The sequence below is a fragment of the Saccostrea echinata genome, unplaced genomic scaffold (genome assembly GCF_033153115.1).
Source record: "Saccostrea echinata isolate AGI-Se365-2 ecotype Australia unplaced genomic scaffold, CSIRO_AGI_Sech_v1 ptg000025l, whole genome shotgun sequence".
Lineage (NCBI taxonomy): Eukaryota > Metazoa > Mollusca > Bivalvia > Ostreida > Ostreidae > Saccostrea > Saccostrea echinata.
Genome location: NW_026889774.1, coordinates 14,139,919 through 14,165,350, shown reverse-complemented (window position 1 = coordinate 14,165,350; position 25,432 = coordinate 14,139,919). Strand labels below are relative to the sequence as shown.

Here is a 25,432-nt window from a genome sequence, read left to right as displayed (position 1 = left end):
TTCCACCAATCAGAAACTTCAAAGAGAACGTGTTTACAAATAAACTGATCTTTACAATCTGTTAACATCAAGAACATGTGGTAAGACAACACTTTGTATATTATTGAAGCTATGTTCTCAATTCTTTTTATAGCTATATTTGTCTGAAAAGAGATGCTGTGAATTACAGAAAAAATGTAGATTCTTGCACTATATCAGATATTGTTAAGGGCAAAGAAGAAGGTACAGTTTAAATACAAATTTAGCCATGTATTTTTAGCTCACCTCGACGAAGTCGAGATGAGCTTATGCTATACTCCCGGCGTCGGCGTTAGTGTCGGCGTCCCGGTTAAAGTTTTAGGAGTAAGTCCCATTCCTAAGTAACTATAAGCCCAACCAGGACCAAACTTGCATGGATGATGCATCTAGAGATGGACACTACCACACTTGCTTCGGATGCTGGATCTGACCTAGATTTTCCAGATGAGTGACCAGGTTAAAGTTTTTGGAGCAGGTCCGTTCCCAAGGAATTATAAGCCCAACCTGGACCAAACTTGCATGGATGATGCATCTAGGGATGGACACTACCACATTTGCTTCGGATGCTGGATCTGACCTATATTTTCCAGATGAGTGACCAGGTTAAAGTTTTTGGAGCAGGCCCATTCCCAAGGAACTGTAAGCCCTACCTGGACCAAACTTGCATGGATGATGCATCTAGGGATGGACACTACCACACTTGCTTCGGATGCTGGATCTGACCTATATTTTCCAGATGAGTGACCTGGTTAAAGTTTTTGGAGCAGGTCCATTCCCAAGTAAGTATTGGCCCTACCTGTACCAAACTTGCAAGGATGATGCATCTAGGGATGGACACTACCACACTTGCTTCGGATGCTGGATCTGACCTAGATTTTCCAGATGAGTGACCAGGTTAAAGTTTTTGAAGCAGGTCCATTCCCAAGGAACTGTAAGCCCTACCTGGACCAAACTTGCACGGATGATGTATCTAGGGATGTACGCTAACTAACCTGCTTCGGATTCTGGATCTGACCTAGATTTTCCACATGAGTGAATTTTAGCCATATTTTAACCAAATTAGCATGGATGATGATGTATCTAGAGATAGACACTTCCAGACTTGCTTTGGATTCTGAATCTAATATTGATGGATATTAGTCTTGGGATGTACACTAACTAGGAAAAAAATATGATGTAAGATTTGCCTTACTTATAGATAACATTCGTCGAGGTGAGCTTAGTAATCTTTGATTACCTATGTTTTTTAATATGAAATTGTGGTCAGAAACTAATGCTTTCTCAACCCTTTAAATTCTCATGCAGAGAGATCATGCAGTTTTTAGGTGAACTGGTCAGAGACCAGAAGAGCTTATGCGATAGTAAGGTGTCCGTCGTCTGTCCATATGTCTGTCCGTCTATCAGTCAACAATTTTTCAAAATGCTACTACTCTTACAGTTTTGGTCTGATTTCAATATAACTTGGCACACAAGTGGACTACTTTAAGATATATAATTCTATTTATCAGTTTTTGATTTCGATGAACGGTGTTGCCATGGTTACTAAAAATAGAAATTTCTTTGAAACACTTTCAAAACGCTGCTCCTCCTACTGTTTTGGTTTGATTTCAATATAACCTAGCACACAAGTAAATTACACTAAGATATATACAATTCTATTAATTGGTTTTTGATTTCGATGAACAGTGCTGCCATGTTTAATAAAAATAAAAATTTCTGTTAAATACTTTCAAAATGCTACCCCTCCTACAGTTTTGGTCTGATTTTCTTATAACATGCAAGTAGACTACACATAGTACAAATTGTCTTTATCCTTTTTTGATTTTGATGTTGCTATGTTTACTAAACATAAAAAATTCTGTATATTTTTCTAAAGGCTACTCCTCCTACAGATTTATAGTCTGATTGCGATAATTCTTGCCACAAAAAGAGACTAAACCAAGGATCATTATTCTACAGAATGCTATTCCAATGTTTCATGTCAAGGTGCTTCTTGCCTCTTCCTTTGTTATAAGTATATACCGGGAGAACTACATGTACAGTGTAGAAGTTGAAAATGTGAAAAGGTTACAGACGGACGGGCAAACAGCTAAACAGACAGACGGACAAACGGACGGACGACAGACAAAAGAAGAACCACTGGGCAGATAATCACCAAACTTTAATTATATGCTAACATGGATGAAAATATATTGTAGATTAAAAATAAATTGTTTAAGGTATCACCCTGGGGCATCATTATATTGCCCAATATAATGACTGGAATTACGATTTTTTTTTTCAATTCATGCATCTTAGGACCTCATGTCAAGTTGACTCAAAAGTAGATCATGATGACCTTTTTTTTTAATTTTGCAGGTATTCATCTTTCAATTGATTTTGATGCATATCTCGGACACTTTGAAGCCTATAATCATCAAAACCTACCGGTCGATGTATCATGTGGCTTTAAAATGTGTCAACGAAAGAGTAGAAAATTAAGTCACCGTGACCTACTTTCTGACTTTTATGGTAATCATTTTCAAAAAAAAATTACTGTCATTATTTTAGATACTGAGAGGTTTAGACTCATTAAACCTTGTAAGTTGATGCATTTGAATTTTGCTGGTATTTATTTTCAAATCATTTTAGAGGCATATTTTGGACACCGTGAAACTTAAAATCATCAAACATTGTCAGTTGTTGCATCTCGGGTCCTCGGAATGTATCAACTAAAAGGTAGATCACCGTGACCTACTTTTAGAATTTAAATATTTCAGAACCAGTTCGCTTAGTTTCATCAAACTTTGTCAGGTTATGCATTTTTAGTCCTCAGGATGAGTCAAACAAAAGTAGGTCACTTGTAGTTTTAAGGGAATATCTTAATATTTGAAATAGTAAAAGGCTAATAATCATCAATTTTCTAATTTTATGCATTTGGGATCACGGACTATGTTAACCTAAAAGTAGGTCACAGTGAATTAATTTTGGAATTTCACAGCTAAATCTAAATATTTCTGATAATAAGAGGCTTAGACTCATCAAACTTTGTCAGTTAAAGCATCTTGGGTCCTCAAAATGTGTGCAAAAAATGGGTCACAGTGACCCAGATTTGAATTTTTAAGGTTGCTATCTAAAAGTAGGTCACAGAGCTACTTTTGGGATTTCAAGGCTTACCTAAATATATAAGATGCTTAGAAGCTTAGAATAGAAGTGATATGGTTGTAAAATTTATCAGGAGAGCGATTCTGGCCCTTGGGTCTCTTGTTAAATTGCCGTTTCATTGATCCGTTACAGGGTTATTCTCAGATGACTGTTAAAGCCCTCTGGTCTCTTGTATTATTTTGTTGCTATAAATAGAAATGGAAATCCTCATTGATTTTGTGTATTTCAATTATAAATAGAACTGAAAATCCTCATTGTTTTTGTGTTTGTCAGTAAATGGTAACTAGTACATGTATTTGTCAGTCACATTATGTTTTCAACATTCAGTTAGTCTGCAAATTTTCCATCCTTGATATCTCAAATAGTGCAAATTTACAGCATCTATTTTTAGACAATTCTTGCTAAAAAAAAAAAAAGAATTGTGAGCCTACCTTCAATAATACATATATGTATGTGGATATTTTTTATTTTACCTCATATACTAAGACGTATCATAGTTTTTATTTTTTGTGCTATAAATAGAAATGGGAATCCCCTTGAAACATTTTGCATTTCAGTCATTGATTTCTAGTACTTGTTAGTCACATTATGTTTATTATAGAGAGTATTCAAATTTTCAATCCATAATGTCTCAAATAGTGCAAGAATGTATATTTTCTAAATAACTCACTGCATCTATTTTTAGACAACTGTTGCTATAAAAAGAAAAGAGAGTCCATCTTCTATATTTTTGTAAATATTAATTGCTCAAATGTTCTTGTTCATGACATATTGTAGAAAGTAGTATATTTTGTAAATACTTTTTTCAATGAAGCTTACAACTGGTGGAAATTGTCATTTTTCCTCATATGCTGAGATGTTTCTATTTATGGGTGTCTGGTGCTATAAATAGAAAAGGGAACCCTTCAGATAGTGTGTATTTCAGTAAATGGTTTCCAGTTCTTGTCAGTCACACTATGTTTTTAACAATTAGTCTGCATTTTTTCCATCCGACATTACCTGAGAAAGTGCAAGAATCTACATTTTCTCGATTATTCGAGGAATCTCTTTTTAGACCATTGTTCTATAATAGGAAACAAGAGTCCACCCTCAATATTGTATCAATTATTGTACAAACACTTGTTCTTTATGAAGGCATATTGTAGAGAGCTTTATATTTGTTAATACTTTTTCTATGAAGCTTCCAATTAGCATAAAACTGTCATTTTTCCTAATATTCAGAGACATATCTATATTTAGGTGCTTGATACTATAAATAAAAATAGGAATACCCCTCAACCATTGTCCACTCTAGCTAGGGGTGTCCAGCTGCCGTCATTAATATCTTAAATTTTACAATATACGTCCTATTTATCCAGCAATGACATCTAAAACTTTGCCAAAATTTGATTCTTTACATTTTTCTAGAATCTATCTATTTATAGATACATGTTACTAAAAATAGGATTAAAAACCCACCGATATTTTTTCATGATATGACACTACTAATTGTCAAGTATAAAAACACACATAAGTTTTGGAAATTTTCCACGGACAATTTTTCCTTTTTAGACTTAAAGATCCCCAAAAATACTAAATTTTTCATTTTTCAAATTTTCAGAAACCATATCAGTTTGCATGACTTAGAGTGGGAATATTTTTAGAATAAATGATTATATGTCCTGTGTACCTTAAAAGTTCATGTTATCATATGATCCAATGATTTTTGTTAGAGTGTAGTAGATAGCGATAAATATTCGTTTACATTTCCTCAAATTTCATGCTTTCACTTGGTCAAAAAGGGCCAAAAATGGCCAAATTCAATGGATCCGTCTCCATGGCAACCGCTGTGGAACTTCCGATATCATATTTGCTAGTTTTGTACCAAGACACACCTGTGGTACAAATTTCATCAAAATCCGAGACATGTCGTTTCTAAGATTTTTTGGTGCTTACAGAGAATGCGTGTTAAGTCGTTTTGGAGGAGTTTCCAGGACAAGCCGACTCTCTAAAAATCAGAAAATCCTAAATATCTCGAGATGGAAAGTGACATCATCAACGAAAAAAATTTCCAATAAGGTTCAGATCAATACCTATCAGATCTGAAAGTTTCATGAAAATCGACCCAGACGTTACCGAGAACTTGCGTGCACAAAATCGGTAATAATAATAATAATAACTAGACTCTTGTTGCCATGGCAACAAAAAAGTCTTCCGTTCTTCTAAATCTGTAAGAATTTGCTTTTTTTCTGTTTAAAAAACATACATATCATATTTACTGTGAAAGAAAAAAGTAACTGGAAAAAAGTCCTTTCAGTACTTAAGGTACTTTGATTTTCATGATCAATCTTGTATACTGCGTTTGGCACCTATAAGAGATATACGTATATCATAGAGCAAGGATAATTAGCAATTAAAAAAAAAATGTTTGCAATCATTTCTAAGACAAACAAACAGACGAACAAACACCGCACTATCATAAACTTCTCTGTGTATACGTTCTGGCATAATTGTGATGGTGTTATAAAAAAATATAATGAATTAAGTTAGTATCACATTAAACGTAGAGTCACTGTGTTTTGTAAAGTTATAATATCAAGATTTGACAGCATACCTGTAAGAAAGATTATTCAGTTACAGTTATTATTCAGCAATCGATTGATTGATTGATCATATGTTGTTTAACGTCCCTCTCGAGAATTTTTCACACACATGGAGACGCCCTTACTCGCCGGTGGAGACTTAAAATTTTTGTCCTATACTTTGGCAATTTTTGCCATTGAGCAGTGTTGAATCTTTTTTTGTGCCAGCACCTTCTGCGACACGGGACCTCGATTTATGCGATCTCAAAGGACCGGTGTCCACGTCCCACAATCGAAGTTCATAATACCGAGATGTTTTATTTTGTATTTTATTGTATATTTTCACAAGTTATTTGCATCAGATTTACTTAAAGATCATACTCCAAGATCATATCGAACTCAGGCTACTTTATTGCAGTGCATAGAGCGTCAAGTGATTTTGATTGACAGGTCAACACAAGTGCACTTCGTGCGATACTTTTTAAGCAGAAAAATAAACAGGATGTGACCATGACTGACTGTGAAATCAGAAAACATTTAATAAAGAATGGGTGTGACTGATATAGAAATATATTTGGGTCTATGTAAATGGATAGGAGGATCGGGATTAAGAGGGAATCTCTCTATCTCTCCCTCTCTCTCTCTCACAGACATGTAAATTGAACATTTCAGTGTCATAATGACAAATGTACCATTATAGAATATGAAATTCTGTACACATGACATGTAAATGGTAATTATAACCACGTTCCAGATTTAAATCTAAAACGAATATATAATTCAAATGCCTAGCTGCACGAACGTCTCCAAATATTAATCAAGACAGGGGGGTTCAAAGGAATTAGATAGTTTTAAGTTTTATGAATTATAAGGAAAAGTAGGGACGTCAGTTGCATGTACATAATTATATATCATTGCATAAAATTGTGCTCATTCAGGTATACTTATCCCACATATCAACAGACCTGTGCAATTTTTTTTATCATGTTTTTTTTTTTTTAAAAGAAACATATAGCGTAGCATTATTTCACACAGAATCGCGTTTTCACATATTTTTTTGTTTAACTCTGAGTATTTCACAAGAATGCAAGAATCGCCTTTTCACATCTTTTATAACCTTGGGTATATAGAGTATAGATCATGTGTCATAAATAATTTAACTTTTTATCAAATATACATGTAAGAACCAAATCTAATCTATAAATTGATTTTCTTTCTTTTAAGTGGCAGATATCAATTTATTTCCAAAGGCTTTAAAACAGTACTGTATTACGATTTTCAATCGCTCAGTTCCTTTTCGAGTGTATGTAATATTTCTTAATATTAAAAATAAAACTCGGAAATCGAGATTAATTTGCATTCAAATAATAGAGAAAAATAAATCGTCTGCATTTTAGAAGGCTTAGTAACTATCTTATTCTGACCTTACTACTATACGAGATAAATAAATCTGCATGCCTGTCCATTACTATAAATGTATATTCAGTGCTTATAATATATTTACTTGAATTAGCTACCTAGCATATAATATAGTAATTTTTTTTAGATATGGAAGCGGTAACTAACGTATTCTTACATTTAGAAGAGTGAATATGGAACGTCTAAATATGTTGATATGGAGAGTGTATATGTTTCTAACGTCATCAATACTATTTCCGTCTTAATCTCGAAAGTTCTATTCTCACTTACAAGTCAGAGTTATCATTCTTTGCCCACTAGGTAAATAGGGAAAATGACTGTACCGAAAATCTACAAAATGTGGAATCTGATTTCAAAACAAATTATATATTAAGTATTTGTAGAATAACCTCTGTTATACATAATAATATCTTGAAAAAATTTTAAAAAACAAAAAAGTTAAAAAATTGACCAAACACAAGTTCACTTCCGGTTCGGACAGGAAGTACCGGAAACACATGAAAACAACTTCGAAACAAAGAGAATGTCATGATCTAATACTCCTGTAAATTTCACATCTTTACCTCAAACCGTTTCCGAGAAAAACGCCGGACAAAAGTCCATTTTAAAATTTAAAATTCGGCCATAACGTCGGACCGGAAGTGAATTTTTCAAAAAACGGAATTTTATATAAACTTCACATATCAACCTATTATCCTGTAAAAAATTGTGAAAATCTATCCAGCCATCTCTGAGTAATCGCGCTCACAAAATTTGGGAGGAATAATAATAATAATAATAATAATAATAATAACTAGACTCTTGTTGCCATGGCAACAAAAAAAGTCTTCCGTTCTAAATCTGTAAGAATTTGCTTTTTCTGTGTAAAAAACATATATATCATATTTACTGTGAAAGAAAAAAATAACTGGAAAAAAGTCCTTTCAGTACTTAAGGTACTTTGATTTTCATGATCAATCTTGTATACTGCGTTTGGCACCTATAAGAGATATACGAATATCATAGAGCAAGGATAATTAGCAATTAAAAAAAAATGTTTGCAATCATTTCTAAGACAAATAAACAGACGAACAAACACCCTACTATCATAAACTTCACTGTGTATACGTTCTGGCATAATTGTGATGGTGTTATAAAAAAAAATATAATGAATTAAGTTAGTATCACATTAAACGTAAAGTCACTGAGTTTTGTAAAGTTATAATATCAAGATTTGAGAGCATACCTATAAGAAAGATTATTCAGTTACAGTGATGTAATGGTTATTGGAAACTGAAAACGCAAAGAAGACCCAGATGTAAGGTTAGAATGGAATAACCTGTCCTCCCTTAAGCTTAAAGTAGACTAGTCCAAAGGGTATAAATAAGACTGCATTGAGAGATTCTGAGTCTTTTGGGGAATGCAGAGCTGCAGTTAAGTAGAAGCAGGAGAAATATTTGGGTAAGAATAACGGATAAGAGAAAGGGAAAATAAAAGAAATAGATTTGCACCAGTGATAAGAATCTCGGGGAATTGAGGCGAGATACTGGGGGCTGTAGATCTGTATAAGAACGAAACTCCTAGTATCCGCTATCAATAGGAACCTGGGGCAAGGTACACGGTGCTAAGTCTAACAGTTACCAAGTCATAAGAATTCATCCCACATTATATATTCTTTGATTAAATATAATAGAAAAACCCAGATAGGTTTAAGAAAAATTATTATACTGTACATAGTCAAATTATTAGATCATAAACTCAGGTAGAGTAAGAGAAAAATTCATCCCCTGAGAACCCAACGCAGGGGTACACGTTACAGTAATTATTCAGCAATCGATTGATTGATTGATTGATCATATGTTGTTTAACGTCCCTCTCGAGAATTTTTCACACACATGGAGACGCCACTACTCGCCGGTGGAGATTTAAAATTTTTGTCCTATACTTTGGCACTTTTCGCCATTGAGCAGTGAGGAATCTTTTTTGTGCCAGCACCTTTTGCGACACAGGGCCTCGATTTATGCGATCTCAAAGGACCGGTCTCCACGTCCCACAATCGAAGTTCATAATACCGAGATGTTTTATTTTTTATTTTATTTTATATTTTCACAAGTTTGTTGCATCAGATTTACTTAAAGATCATACTTCAAGATCATTTCGAACTCAGGCTACTTTATTGCACTGCATAGAGCGTCAAGTGATTTTGATTGACAGGTCAACACAAGTGCACTTCGTGCGATACTTTTTAAGCTGAAAAATATACAGGATGTGACCATGACTGACTGTGAAATCAGAAAACATTTAATAAAGAATGGGTGTGACTGATATAGAAATATATTTGGGTCTATGTAAATGGATAGGAGGATCGGGATTAAGAGGGAATCTCTCTCTCTCTCTCTCTCTTTCTCTCTCTCTCTCTCACACACACAGACATGTAAATTGAACATTTCAGTATCATAATGACAAATGTACCATTATAGAATATGAAATTCTTTACACATGACATGTAAATGGTAATTATAACCACGTTCCAGATTAAAATCGAAAACGAATATATAATTCAAATGCCTAGCTGCACGAACGTCTCCAAATATTAATCAAGACCGGGGGTGGGGGGTGGGGGTGGGGGGTCAAAGGAATTAGTTAGTTTTATGTTTTATGAATTATAAGGAAAAGTAGGGACGTCAGTTGCATGTATATAATTATATATCATTGCATAAAATTGTGCTCATTCAGGTATACTAACTCACATATCAACAGATCTGTGCAATTTTTTTATCATGTTTTTTTTTTTCAAAGGAAACATATAGCGTAGCATTATTTCACACAGAAGCGCGTTTTCACATATATATTTTTTAACTCTTTGAGTATTTCACAAGAATCCAAGAATCGCCTTTTCACATCTTTTATAACTCCTTGGGTATATAGAGTATAGATCATGTGTCATAAATAATTAAACTTTTTATCAAATATACATGTAATAAACAAATCTAATCTATAAATTGATTTTCTTTCTTTTAAGTGGCAGATATCAATTTATTTCCAAAGGCTTTAAAACAGTACTGTATTACGATTTTCTATCGCTCAGTTCCTTTTCGAGTGTATGTAATATTTTTTAATATTGAAAATAATACTCGGAAATCGGGATAAGTTCGCATTCAAATAATAGAGAATAATAAAATCGTCTGATTATAGGAGGCTTAGTAACTATCTTATAAATATTCTGAACTTACTACTATACGAGATAAATAAAACTGCATGCCTGTCCATCACTATAAATGTATTTTCAGTGCTTATAATATATTTACTTGAATTAGCTACCTAGCATATATAGTATTTTTTTTTTTTAGATATATACATGTGTAAATCAATTAACTGTCAATACAGACTTACACTACACTGGTAACTTTAAACTATACATGCACTGGAAGCGGTAACTAACGTACTCTTACATTTAGAAGAGTGAATATGGAACGTCTAAATATGTTGATATGGAGAGTGTATATGTTTCTAACGTCATCGATACTATTTCCGCCTTTATCTCGAAAGTTCTATTCTCACTTACAAGTCAGAGTTATCTTTCTTTGCCCACTAGGTAAATAGGAAAAATGACGGTACCAAAAATCTACAAAATGTGGAATCTGATTTCAAAAAAAATTATATATCTAGTATTTGTAGAATAACCTCTGTTATACATAATAATATCTTGAAAAAATTTTTAAAAAACAAGAAAGTTAAAAATTTACGAAACACAAATTTACTTCCGGTTCGGACAGGAAGTACCGGAAACACACGAAAACAACTTCGAAACAAAGAGAATGTCATGATCTAATACTCCTGTAAATTTCACATCTTTACCTCAAACCGTTTCCGAGAAGAACGCCGGACAAAAGTCCATTTTAAAATTTAAAATTCGGCCATAACGTCGGACCGGAAGTGAATTTTTCAAAAAACGGAATTTTATATAAACTTCACATATCAACCTATTATCTTGTAAAAAATTGTGAAAATCTATCCAGCCATCTCTGAGTAATCACGCTCACAAAATTTGGGAGGAATAATAATAATAATAATAACTAGACTCTTGTTGCTATGGCAACAAAAAGGTCTTCCGTTCCTATATGATACCGTTTGCATTGATTTTTGTTGTAGAGAAACGTGTACAGTATGTAATATTTAAGTTGTAAAGAATCTAAAATTTGTCCCTTCGGTACTTGCAGTCCATTGATTTTTACTGCAAAAATGAATGTATCTGTTGTCCTTACATAAGATATTCTATGCATGTTTTTTTTCATTAGTAGAAGTATATTTAAACTATTTTAAATTTAAAAGTTAAAATGGGGGAGGGGGTTTTATCTAGAAAACAACTTGTCAGTTCTTACAGTACTTTGATTTTCACTACAAAAATGAAAGTATCCACCGTCCTTATATATAAACATGACAAATTTAATACATGTAGTGTATGAATTGAATTTTGCATTTAGAGAAACATCTATATATAAGTCGAAGTAAAAAAGAATAGTAAATATCCTTTCAGTCCTTGCGGTACTTTGATTTTTATTGGCTAATGAAAATACCTTCCATAGGTAACTTATTCTATGCATTGATTTTTATGTATAGAAAAACATGCCTGTTTATACTACATTGTAGTTTGAAAAAATTGGGTATCTAAAACAGTCCTCTCAGTACTTCAGGTACTTTGATATTTACTGCAATTAAATGTAGTCTTCATTCTTATATATGATACTGTATGTATTGATTTTTGTATGCAGAGAAACATGTAAACATAACCTTCATGTAAGTTAAAGTAAGAAATGCGCTATCAGTACTTTTAGTACTTTGATTTTTGAAAGGAAAAAGAAAGTAGCTGAAATCTATAAAACGGGTGACCTGATTTCAAAACAAATTATATATTTGGCACTTATAGACCTATCTCTATTACGCCTAAAAATATCTTGAAAATATGTTTAAAAACAAAAAAGTCGAAAATTGACCAAAACACAAATTCACTTCCGGTTTAGACAGGAAGTTCCAGACACAAACGAAAATCACGTAGAAACAAAAAGAATGTCATGATCTATCATTCCTGTAAATTTCACATCTTTACCTCAAACCCTTTCTGAGAAAAACACCGGACAAAAATGCAATTTAAAATTTGAAATACGGCCGTAACTTCGGACCGGAAGTGAATTTTTCAAAAAACGGAATTTTATATAAACTTCATTTATCAACCTATTATCCAGTGAAAAATTGTGAAAATCTATCGAAACATCTCTGAGTAATCGCGCTCACAAAATTTGGGAGGAATAATAATAATAATAATAATAATAACTAGACTCTTGTTGCCATGGCAACAAAAAAGTCTTCCGTTCTTCTAAATCTGTAAGAATTTGCTTTTTTCTGTGTAAAAAACATACATATCATATTTACTGTGAAAGAAAAAAATAACTGGAAAAAAGTCCTTTCAGTACTTAAGGTACTTTGATTTTCATTATCAATCTTGTATAATACATTTGGCACCTATAAGAGATATACGTATATCATTAGCAATTTAAAAAAAAAATGTTTGCAATCATTTCTAAGACAAACAAACAGACGAACGAACACCGTACTATCATAAACTTCACTGTGTGTATGTTTTGGCATAATTGTGATGGTGTTATAAAAAAATATAATGAATTAATTTAGTATCACATTAAACGTAAAGTCACTGAGTTTTGTAAAGTTATAATATCAAGATTTGACAACATACCTATAAGACAAATTATTCAATTACAGTAATTCTTCAGCAATCGATTGATTGATTGATTGATTATACGTATGTTGTTTAACGTCCCTCTCCAGAATTTTTCACTCACATGGAGACGCCACCACTCGCCGGTGGAGACTGTAAATTTTTGTCCTATACTTTGGCATTTATCGCAATTGAGCAGTGGGGAATCTTTTTTATGCCAGCATCTTCTGCGACAAGGGACCTCGATTTATACGATCTCATCCAAAGGACCGGTCTCCACGTCCCACAGTCGAAGTTCATAATACCGAGATATTTTATTTTTTATTTTATTCTATTTTTTTCACAAGTTTGTTGCAGCAGATTTACTTCAAGATCATACTTCAAGATCATTTCGAACTCAGGCTACTTAATTGCAGTGCATACAGCGTCAAGTGATTTTGATTGACAGGTCAACACACGTGCACTTCGTGTGATACTTTTCAAGCTGAAAAATATACAGGATGTGACCATGACTGACTATGAAATCAGAAAACATCTAATAAAGAATGGGTGTGACCGATAAAGAACTAATTTTTGGTCTGGATCGGGATTAAGAGGGAATCTCTCCTCTCTCTCTCTCTCTCTCTCTCAGACATGTAAATTGAACATTTCATAATTATAAAATATGAAATTCTGTATACATGTAAATGGTAATGTTATTCACATGTTCCAGATTTAAATCTAAAACGAATATATAATTCAAATTCAAGACGGGGGGGGGGGGGGCTTCAAAGGAATTAGATAATTTTATGAATTGCAAGGAAAAGTACGGACGTCAGTTGCATGTACATGATTATATATCATTGCATAAAATTGTGTTCATTCAGATATACTTATCCCACATATCAACAGACTTGTACAATTTTTTTATCATGTTTTTTTTTTTTTCAAAAGAAACATATAGCGTACCATTATTTCACACACTCTTTAACTCTTTGAGTATTTCACAAGAATCCAAGAATCGCCTTTTCACATCTTTTATAATTCCTTGGGTATATAGAGTATAGATCATGTGTCATAAATAATTTAACCTTTTATCAAATATATATGTAATAACCAAATCTAATCTATAGATTGATTTTCTTTCTTTTCAGTAGCAGATATCAATTTATTTATAAAGGCTTTAAAACAGTACTGTATTACAATTTTCTATCGCTTAATTCCTTTTTTGAGTGTATGTAATATTTTTTAATATCGAAAGTAAAACTCGGAAATCGGGATAATTTCGCATTCAGATCATAGAGAATAATAAATCGTCTGCATTATAGAAGGCTTATAACTATCGTATTCTGAACTTAATATACGAAATAGATAAAACTGCATGCCTGTCCATCACTATAAATGTATATTCAGTGCTTATAATATATTTACTTGAATTAGCTACCTAGCATATATATATATTATTTTTTTTTTTAGATATATTCATGTGTAAATTAACTAACTGTCAATACAGACTTACACTACACTGGCAACTTCAAACTTTACATGCACTGGAAGCGGTAACCAACGTCCTCTTAAATTTTGAAGAGTGAATATAGAACGTCTAAATATTTTGATATGGAGAGTGTATATGTCTCTAACGTCATCGATACTATTTCCGCCTTTATCTCGAAAGTTCTATTCTCACTTACAAGTCAGAGTTATCTTTCTTTGCCCATTGTCTACACACTAGGTAAATAGGGAAAATGAGGGTACCGAAAATCTGCAAAATGTGGAATCTGATTTCAAAACAAATTATATATTTAGTATTTGTAGAATAACCTCTGTTATACATAATAATATCTTGAAAAAATATTAAAAAACAAAAAAGTTGAAAATTGACCAAACACAAGTTCACTTCCGGTTCGGACAGGAAGTACCGGAAACACACGAAAACAACTTCGAAACAAAGACAATGTCATGATCTAATACCCCTGTAAATGTCACATCTTTACCTCAAACCGTTTCCGAGAAAAATTCCGAACAAAAGTCCATTTAAAAATTGGAAATTCGGCCGTAACTTCGGACAGGAAGTGAATTTTTCAAAAAACGGAATTTTATATAAACTTCATATATCAGCCTACTATCATGTGAAAAATTGTGAAAATCTATCCAACCATCTCTGAGTAATCGCGCTCACAAAATTTGGGAGGAATAATAATAATAATAATAATAATAATAATAATAACTAGAAGCGATCTCGTTGCAAGCAACGAGTGGGTCTTCCGTCCGAATTTTGATAAGATGAGATAAGAATTTGATTGAGATTTTCGTTCAAATATAATGATATAAATAAATTGTTAAGACAGACAATTTCGCTTCAGTAGCGTGTATCAAAATATTGATCATTACAGAGTTATAGATTAAAGACTTTCAGCCCCTCTAGGTCTGTATTTTGAGGGGCCAGGCCCTTTTTCTTTATATCATCTTAAAGCTCTCATGATTTTGAACAATTCTTGTTCAACAACTGTTCAGAAATTCATTTTTGTTTGCGAGATATTTGTAAAAGAAATATTTAGGGGCCGACCCTCCAACTCCTTAAGGGGGATTTTAGCAAAAATTAAAAGATAGCATATTGTTAAGAATATTATTTTGAACATCTTTTGTTCAGTATTGCTTATCAAAATATTTCCCACTTTCGAGATATGAAGCATCAAAGATTTAGCATTCTGGCCCCATATGGCCCCAAATTACGAAACATATGACGTAAATATCATAATATACAGTTTTGGATTGTTAAGATAAACAATTTTTCTTCAGTAATGCATTACACAATATTGATCTTTAAAGAGTTATAGATTAATGGCTTTTGGCCCCTTTCGGTCCATAGTTTGAGGGGCCAGCCCCTTTTTCTTGATATCACCTTCAAGCACTCATGAATTTAAATACTTTTTGTTCAACAAGTATTCAGAAATTCTTTTTCATTTCTGAGATATTTGCAAAAGAAATAATTAGGGGCCGGCCCTTCAACTCCTGAAAGGGGAAGTTTAGCAAAAATTGAAAGGTTGCATATTGTTAAGAACATTATTTTAAACATCTTTTATTCAATATTACTTATCAAAATATTTCCCGCTTTCGAGATATAAAACGTCAGAGATTTAGCATTCTGACCCCTTATGGCCCCTTATTACGAAACATATGACGTAAATATTATTATATATAGTTGTGGATTGTTAAGATAAACATTTTTTCTTCAGTAATGTATAACAAAATATTGATTGTTAAAGAGTTAAGGATTTAAGACTTTTGGCCCCTCTTGGCCCTTAATATGATTAGTCAGCCCTTTTTTCTTGGTATCATTGAAAAGATCTTGTAATTCTACACAATTTTTGTTATATATGTTTCAAGAAAATATTCATAGTTTTGAAGATATGATAAAAAATGTCTCGAAAATTCCTTCCTGATTCATGTCCTAAATTTCGACCCCTACCGAGCTTCCATACTAGGCACTTCCGGAAAATTTGAAAGTATAGGTGCACAACTACAACATGTCGTTTATAATCGCTGAAATTTACAGCACTCTATCTTTTGTCGTTTTTGAGTTTTTGTGTAGACAAAATGGTCACTTAAAATTCGATAAAAGGGCGATATCTTCTGACCGGAAGTGAATTTTCAAAAATAAAAAAAATTGAATAAGGTTTAGATCATGATACATCATCCCTGAAAATTTCAAGTGAATCCATCCAAGCATCTCTGAGAAATCGTCTGCACAAAATATGTAAAGAAAAAATAATAATAACTAGACGAGCTTGTTGCAAAGCAACAAATAAGTCTTCCATCTAAATTTGAAGGAGATGAGATTGAGATCGAGAGACTTCTACGATCATATGTGCAAAAATGAGCCATTTACCATTACTCTCAGGGTGACCGGAAGTGACGTCATTTTGACGACTTTTAATGGTCTCCTTAGCTGCTACTTATCATTTTGAACAACTTTGCTTCTATGATGCTATACAAACTCTCAATACTTTTTGAGATATCAGGAACACACTTTTGGCCCCTCTAGCTCCCTAATGATAGAGGCCAGGCCCTTATTGTTGGTATCTTTTGAAAGATCGTAACATTCTACACAACTTTTGTTCTATATGTTTTAACAAAATATTTACAGGTGAAAAGATATTATAGAAAAAGTGTAAGAAAATTTAAAATTCCCGATAGGACTTTTTTCGGGCCATAGCGAGCGCCGATGCGCGGCACTTCCGATAAAAATGAAACGCCTTCCGCATATCTACAGAGATAGGTCTACCATACCTGAAAGTTTCACGTTTCTAACTAAAGCCGTATATGAGAACATCTGCGGACAACCCGACCCTTCGAAAACCATTAAATCGGCAATATCTCCGGACCGGAAGTGACGTCATCAAAACAGAAAAAAACGCATAAGGTTCAACTGATGTTACATATGTCCTGAAAGTTTCATGGAAATCCATCGAGCCGTTTTTGAGAAATCGCGTGCACAAAATCGGTAAGAAAAAAAAACAATAATAATAACTAGATGCAATCTCGTTGCGAGCAACGAGTGGGTCTTCCGTCCGATTTTTGATAAGATGAGATAAGAATTTGACTGAGACTTTCTTTCAAATATAATGATATAAATAAATTGTTAAGACGAACAATTTTGCTTCAGTAATCTATAACAAAATGTTGATCATTAAAGATTATAGATTAAAGACTTTCGGCCCGTCTTGGTCCCTATTTTGAGGGGCCAGCCCTATTTTCTTGATATCTTCTTACAGCTCTCATGATTTTGAACACTTTTTTTTCAACAACTATTCTACATTTTTTTTTTCGTTTCCGAAATATCTGCAAAAGAGATAATAGGGGCCGGCCCTTCAACTCCTTAATGGGAACGTTTAGCAAAAATTGAAAGGTAACATATTGTTCAGAACGTTATTGTGAGCATCTTTTATTCAATATTGCTTATCAAGATATTTCCCACTTTCGAGATATAAAGCGTCAAATATTTAGCATTCTGGCCCCTATTGTCCCCTTATAACGTAACATATGATGCCAACAACGTTATATAGTTAAGGAGTGTGAAGATGATCTATTCTGCCTTAGTAATGTATTACAAAATATTGATCGTTTTGAGTTATTGATGAAAGACTTTCGGCCCCTATCAGCCCTTATTTTGAGGGGTAAGTCCCTTTTTCTTGATATCACCTTAAAGCTCTTATGATTTTGAACACTTTTTGTTCAACAACTATTCAGAAATTCTTTTTCGTTTCCGAGATATATGCAAAAGAAATATTTAGGGGCCGGCCCTTCAACTCCTTAATGGAGACGTTTAGCAAAAATTGAAAGGTTACATATTGTTCAGAACATTATTGTGAACATCTTTTATTCAATATTGCTTATCAAAATATTTCCCACTTTTGAGATATAAAGCGTCAAAGATTTAGTATTTCTGTCCCTCATGACCCCTATTTATGTAACATGTGATTTGAATAACATAATATATAGTTGTAGTTTGCTCAGATAAACATTTTTGCTGCAGTAATATTTTACAAAATATTGATCGTTAAAGAGTTATTGATGAAAGACTTTCGGCCCCTTTCGGCCCCGATTTTGAGGGGCCAGCCCCTTTTCTTGATTTCACCTTAAAGCTCTAATGATTTTGAACACATTTTGTTCAACAACTATTCAGAAATTCTTTTTCGTTACTGAGATATATGCAAAAGAAATATTTAGGGGCCGGCCCTTCAACTCCTTAATGGGGATGTTTAGCAAATATTGAAAGGTTGGATATTGTTTAGAACATTATTTTGAACATCTTTTGTTCAATATTGCTTATCAAAATATTTCCCACTTTCGAGATATAAAGCGTCAGAGATTAAGCATTCTGGCCCCATATGGCCCCTAATTATGTAACATATGAGATTTTTATTATAATATATAGTTGTAGATTGTTCAGATAAACATTTTTGCTTCAGTAATGTATAACAAAATATTGATCGTTAAAGAGTTATGGATTTAAGACTTTTTGCCACTTTTGGCCCCTAATGTGATGAGTCAGCCCTTTTTTCTTGACATCATATAAAAGATCTAGTAATTCTGCACAATTTCTGTTCAATGTGTTTTAAGAAAATATTTATAGTTTTGAAGATATGATAAAAAATGTCTCGAAAATTCACTCCTGATTCATGTCCTAAATTTTGACCCCTACCGAGCTTCCATACTAGGCACTTCCAGAAAATTTGAAAACTGAGGTGCACAACTAGAACATGTCCTCTATTATCACTGAAAATTTCAGCACTCTATCTTTTGTCGTTTTTGAGTTTTTGTGTAGACAAAATGGTCACTAAAAATTCGATTAAAGGGCGATAACTTCCGACCGGAAGTGAATTTCCAAAAAATAAAAAAAAATGAATAAGGTTTAGATCATGATACATCATCTCTGAAAATTTCAAGTGAATCCATCCAATCATCTCTGAGAAATCGTCTGCACAAAATTTGGACAGAAAAAAATAATAATAATAATAATAAAAGTGAAAAAGAAACAATAGAATAATAGAAGGGTCTTCCGTTGGAGACGGAAGACCCTAATAAAAAGAAACAATACAATCACTATAAGTCTTCCGTTGTGAACGGAAGACTTAATAAAAAGAAACAATACAATCACTATAGGTCATCCGTTGTGAACGGAAGACCTAATAATAAAAAGAAACAATACAAACACTATAAGTCTTCCGTTGTGAACGGAAGACTTAATAAAAAGAAACAATACAAACACTATAAGTCTTCCGTTGTGAACGGAAGACTTAACTAGATGCGATCTCGTTGCGAGCAACGAGTGGGTCTTCCGTCCGATTTTCGATAAATGGGATAAGAATTTGACTCAGATTTTCGTGAAAAAATAATGATATAAATGAATTGTTAAGGCAAACATTTTTCCTTCAGTAATGTGTGACAAAATATTGATCATTAAAAAGATATGGATTAAAAACTTTCGGCCTTTCTTGGCCCCTTATATGAGTGGTCAGACCCTTTTTCTTGATATCATCTTAAAGCTTTCATGATTTTGAACACTTTTTGTTCAACAACCATTCAGAAATTCTTTTTCGTTTCCGAGATATATGCGAAAGAAATATTAAGGACCGGTCCTTTAAGTCCTAAATGGGGACGTCTAGGAAAAATTGAAAGATCGCATATTATTAAGAATTCAATGTTATTTTGAACGTCTTTTGTTCAATATTGGTTATCAAAATATTCTTCCTTATCAAGATTTATTGCGCCAATAATTATGCAATCTGACCCCTAATGACCCCTTATTGCATAAGATATGATGTAAACACCATGTTATATAGTTAAAGAGTGTGAAGACGAACTATTTCCTTCAGTAATATATTACAAAATATAGATCATTAAAGAGTTATCCATGATTAAATACTTTTGGCCCCTCTGGACCCCTATTTGAAGGGATCAGACCCTTTTCCTTGATATCACATTAAAGCTCTCATGATTTTGAACACTTTCTGTTAAACAACTATTCAGTAATTCTGTTTCGTTTCCGAGATATATGCAAAGTATATATTTAGGTGCCAGTCCTTCAACTCCTTAATTGGGACGTTTAGCAAAAATCGAAAGGTTACATATTGTTCAGAACATTATTTTGAACATCTTTTATTCAATAATGCTTATCAAAATATTTCCCACTTTCGAGATATAAAGTGCCAAAGATTTGGCATTCTGGCCCCTTATGGTCCCTAATTATGTAACATGTAATGTGAATATCATAATATATACTAGTTGAAGATTGTTGAGATAAACATTTTTGCTTCAGTAATGAATTACAAAATATTGATCCTTAAAGAGTTATTGATTAAAAACTTTCGGCCCCTCTCCGCCCCTATTTTGAGGGGCCAGCCCCTTTTTCTACATACCACTTTAAAGCTCTTGTCATTTTGAACACTTTTTGTTCAACAACTATTCAGAAATTCTTTTTCGTTTCCGAGATATATGCAAAAGATATATTTAGGGGCCAGTCCTTCAACTCCTTAATGGGGACGTTTAGCAAAAATCGAAAGGTCAGATATTGTTTAGAACATTATTTTGAACATATTTTATTCAATATTGCTTATCAAAATATTTCCCACTTTCGAGATATAGAGTGCCAAAGATTTGGCATTCTGGCCCCTTCTGGTCCCCAATTATGTACCATACGCCAAAAAAAATCATAATATATAGTTGTAAATTGTTAAGATAAATATTTTTGCTTCAGTAATGTATGCCAAAATACTAGTAATGCTTGTTTAAGAGTTATCGATTAAAGAATTTTGGCCCCTATCGACCCCTAATGTGATGAGTCAGCGCTTTTTTCATGATATCATGTTACAGATCTTGTCATTCTGCACAAAGTTTGTTCAATATGTTTTAACAAAATAATTATACTTTAAAAGATATGACACAAAATGTCTCAAAAATTCACTCACGATTCGTGTCCTAAATTTCGACCCCTACCGAGCCTCCATACTAGGCACTTCCGGAAAATATCTAAACCCAGGTGCATAATGGCAACATGTCCTCTATCATCACTGAAAATTTCAGCGCTCTAGCTTAAGCCGTTTTTGAGTTCCATCGCAGACAAGGAGGTCCTCTGAATTTAATAGAAGAGCGATAACTTCCGACCGGAAGTGATTTTCAAAAAACGATATTGCCGGAATTAACTTCAGATGTCAACGCATCTACCATGAAAATTTGAATAAAATCGAACAAACCATCTCCGAGAAATCTTCTGCACAAATTTTGTAAAGAAAAAAAAGAATAATAACTAGATGCGATCTCGTTGCGAGCAACGAGTGGGTCTTCCGTCCAATTTTCGATAAGATGAGATAAGAATTTGACTGAGATTTTCGTTAAAACATAGTTATATCAATAAATTCTTAAGACAAACAATTTCCCTTCAGTAATGTGTAATAAAATATTGATCAATAAAAAGTTATAGATTAAACACTTCCGGCCCGTCTTGGCCCCTTACATGAGTGGTCAGCCCCTTTTTCTTGATATCATCTTAAAGCTCTCATGATTTTGAACACTTTTTGTTCAACAACTATTCAGATATTCTTTTTCGTTTCCGAGATATATGCAAAAGAAATATTAAGGGCCGACCCTTAAAGTCCTAAACGGGGACGTCTAGCAAAAATTGAATGATTGCATATTATTAAGAATATTATTTTGAACGTCTTTTGTTTAAATATTGGTTATCAAAATATTCTTCCTTTTCAAGATTTACTGCACCAAAGATTATACAATCTGACCCCTAATTATCCCTTATTGCATAAGATATGATGTAAACACCATGTTATATAGTTAAAGAGTGTGAATATGAACTATTTCGCTTCAGTAATATATTACAAAATATTGATCCTTAAATAGTTATTGATTTAAGACTTTCGGCCCCTCTCGACCCCTATTTTGAGGGGCCAGCCCATTTTTCTTCATACTACTTTAAAGCTCTTATGGTTTTGAACACCTTTTGTTCAACAACTATTCAGAAATTCTTTTCCGTTTCCGAGATATATGCAAAAGATATATTTAGGGGCCAGCCCTTCAACTCCTTAATGGGGACGTTTAGCAAAAATCGAAAGGTTACTTACTGTTTAGAACATTATTTTGAACATCTTTTATTCAATATTGCTTATCAAAACATTTCCCACTTTCGAGATATAAAGTGCCAAAGATTTGGCCTTCTGGCCCCTAAATATATAACATGTGATGTGAATATCATAATATATAGTTGGAAATTTTTAAGGTAAACATTTTTGCTTCAGTAATGAATTGCAAAACATTGATCGTTAAAACGTTATTGATTAAAGATTTTTGGCCCCTCTCAGCCCCTATTTTGAGGGGCCAGTCCCTTTTTCTTCATACTACTTTAAAGCTCTTATGATTTTGAACACTTTTTGTTCAACAACTATTCAGAAATTCTTTTTCGTTTCCGAGATATAAGCAAAAGATATATTTAGGGGCCAGCCCTTCAACTCCTTAATGAGGACGTTTAGCAAAAATCGAAAAGTTAAATATTGTTTAAAACATTATTTTGAACATCTTTTATTCAACATTGCTTATTAAAATATTTCCCACTTTCGAGATATAGAGTGCCAATGATTTGGTATTCTGGCCCCTTATGGCCCCTAATTATGTAACATATGACATATTTTTTATAATATATAGTTGTAAATTGTTAAGATAAACATTTTTGTTTCAGTAATGAATTGCAAAATATTGATGGTTAAAAAGTTATTGATTAAAGACTTGTGGCCCCTCTCGGCCCCTATTTTGAGGGGCCAGCCCATTTTTCTTCATACCACTTTAAAGATCTTATGATTTTGAACACTTTTTGTTCAACAACTATTCAGAAATTCTTTTTCGTTTCCGGGATGTATGCAAAAGATATATTTAGGGGCCAGCCCTTCAACTCCTTAATGGGGACGTTTAACAAAAATCGAAAGGTTAAATATTGTTTAGAACATTATTTTGAACATCTTTTATTCAGCATTGCTGATCAAAATATTTCCCACTTTCGAGATATAGAATGCCAATGATTTGGTATTCTGGCCCCTTATGGCCCCTAATTATGTAACATATGACATACATTTTATAATATACAGTTGTAAATTGTTAAGATAACATTTTTGTTTCAGTAATGAATTGCAAAATATTGATTGTTAAAAAGTTATTGATTAAAGACTTTTGGCCCCTCTCAGCCCCTATTTTGAGGGGCCAGTCCCTTTTTCTTCATACCACTTTAAAGCTCTTATGATTTTAAACACTTTTTGTTCAACAACTATTCAGAAATTCTTTTTCGTTTCCGAGCTATGTGCAAAGGATATATTTAGGGGCCAGTCCTTCAACTCCTTAATGGGGACGTTTAGCATAAATCGAAAGATTAAATGTTGTTTAGAACATTATTTTTCCACTGTGGTCACATGACATATGACCTCATTCCTAATGTAAATAAACCAGACGACAACAAATATGCCAATCAGTTGTAAAATGCGCCTATAAATTGACTGTTTGTGACATTTTTACAATGCAAGGTATGAGGACTGTTACAGGTAAAGTTTAAAAATGTGTCCATCCAATGTAATTTTTGATAACTTACAAGACTTTGCAACATTTTAAGATCTAAAGCAAAAGTAATGACAACGAGGGATAACGAATCTTTTTCTAAAAATTTCTGGCCACCAGGCGTTGCCTATAGCAAGTGAATTTATGAATAAAGGGATACCCCGGTACCGTAGAACCACCGGTATCGTAGGAATGGAGTATACAAAACATTCGCAAGGTTCAGTATATTAAACTTTTTATCTATATAAAACAAATACTATTAACTGCAAACTTTGATTCAAATATGTACATGCCAATTGCAAGTCATCCATGGAAGATTCCATATGTATATCGTCCATTTTTTCATTGTTTATTGACAATACGTCGTCGATATATCTAAATGTCGAGTTCAAGGCCACAGCAAGTGTTTTCTTTTCACGTACAAGATTTTGAACAAATTCTGCTTCATATGAATACAAAACAAGAGGCCCATGGGCCACATCGCTCACCTAAGTAGCTTTGGCCATGCTGTTCTTTACCAGATTTCCCCCTTTTAATATACCTATTGTGGTCCCGCCCTACCCCCGGGGTTCATGATTTCAACAATTTACAACCTGCACTACCTCAGGATGCTTCCAAATATTGGTCCAGTGGTTCTTGAAAAGAAGATTTTTTAATATTTTTCTTATATATTTCAATGTAATACTTGGATTTCATATTATGTCCCGCCCTACCCCCGGGGGTCATGATTTGAACAATGGATGCTTCCACTTAAGTTTCAGCTTTTCTGGCCAAGTTGTTCTTGAGAAGAAGATTTTTAAAGATTTTTCTGATATATTTCAATATAAAACTTGGATTCCCTATTGTGGCCCCGCCCTACCCCCGAGGGTCACGATTTTAACAATTATCCCAATTAACTATTTTAACAATTATCCCAATTAACTATCCCAGGATGCTTCCACATAAGTTTCAGCTTTTCTGGCCCAGTGGTTCTTGAGAAGAAGATTTTTTAATGACCCCACCCTATTTTTGTCTTTTCTTGATTATCTCCCCTTGTAAAGGGAAATGGCCCTTTATTTTAACAATGTACACCCCCCTTCACCCAAGGATACTTTGTACTAACTTTGGTTAAAATTGGCCCAGTGGTTCTTGAGAAGAAGTTGAAAATGTGAAAAGTTTACAGACGGACGGACGACGGACAGACGGACGGACGACGGACAACGGGTGATCAGAAAAGCTCACTTGAGCTTTCAGCTCAGGTGAGCTAAATAGGTCTGCTAATAACGGGGCGCAATTGATACCCATGGAAATTCCAATAAATTGTTGGAAGACCTGATCTCTTAAAACCATATATATATTGTCAATCAGAAATTCAAGCATCTTTTAATATCAATTTCAGAGTACATGTGTTTACAATCAGAATGTTTTTTAACAAAATAATTTTGCAAATGACCAATGAGAAGATAAGTAAATTTACGAGTTCCATTTTTATTGAAAAAGCAGCTGTTAA

General features: G+C 33.2%; 1 long non-coding RNA gene across 1 annotated transcript in view; it reads left to right on the top strand.

Annotated features, from left to right (window-relative positions):
* Positions 1–367: 367 nt before the first annotated feature.
* LOC133192061 (uncharacterized) overlaps positions 368–25,432 on the top strand; it is a 37,485-nt gene continuing 12,420 nt past the window's right edge. The window contains exon 1 of the long non-coding RNA XR_009721777.1: positions 368–785. This is a non-coding gene — a long non-coding RNA (uncharacterized LOC133192061). The remainder of the gene's footprint in view (positions 786–25,432) is intronic.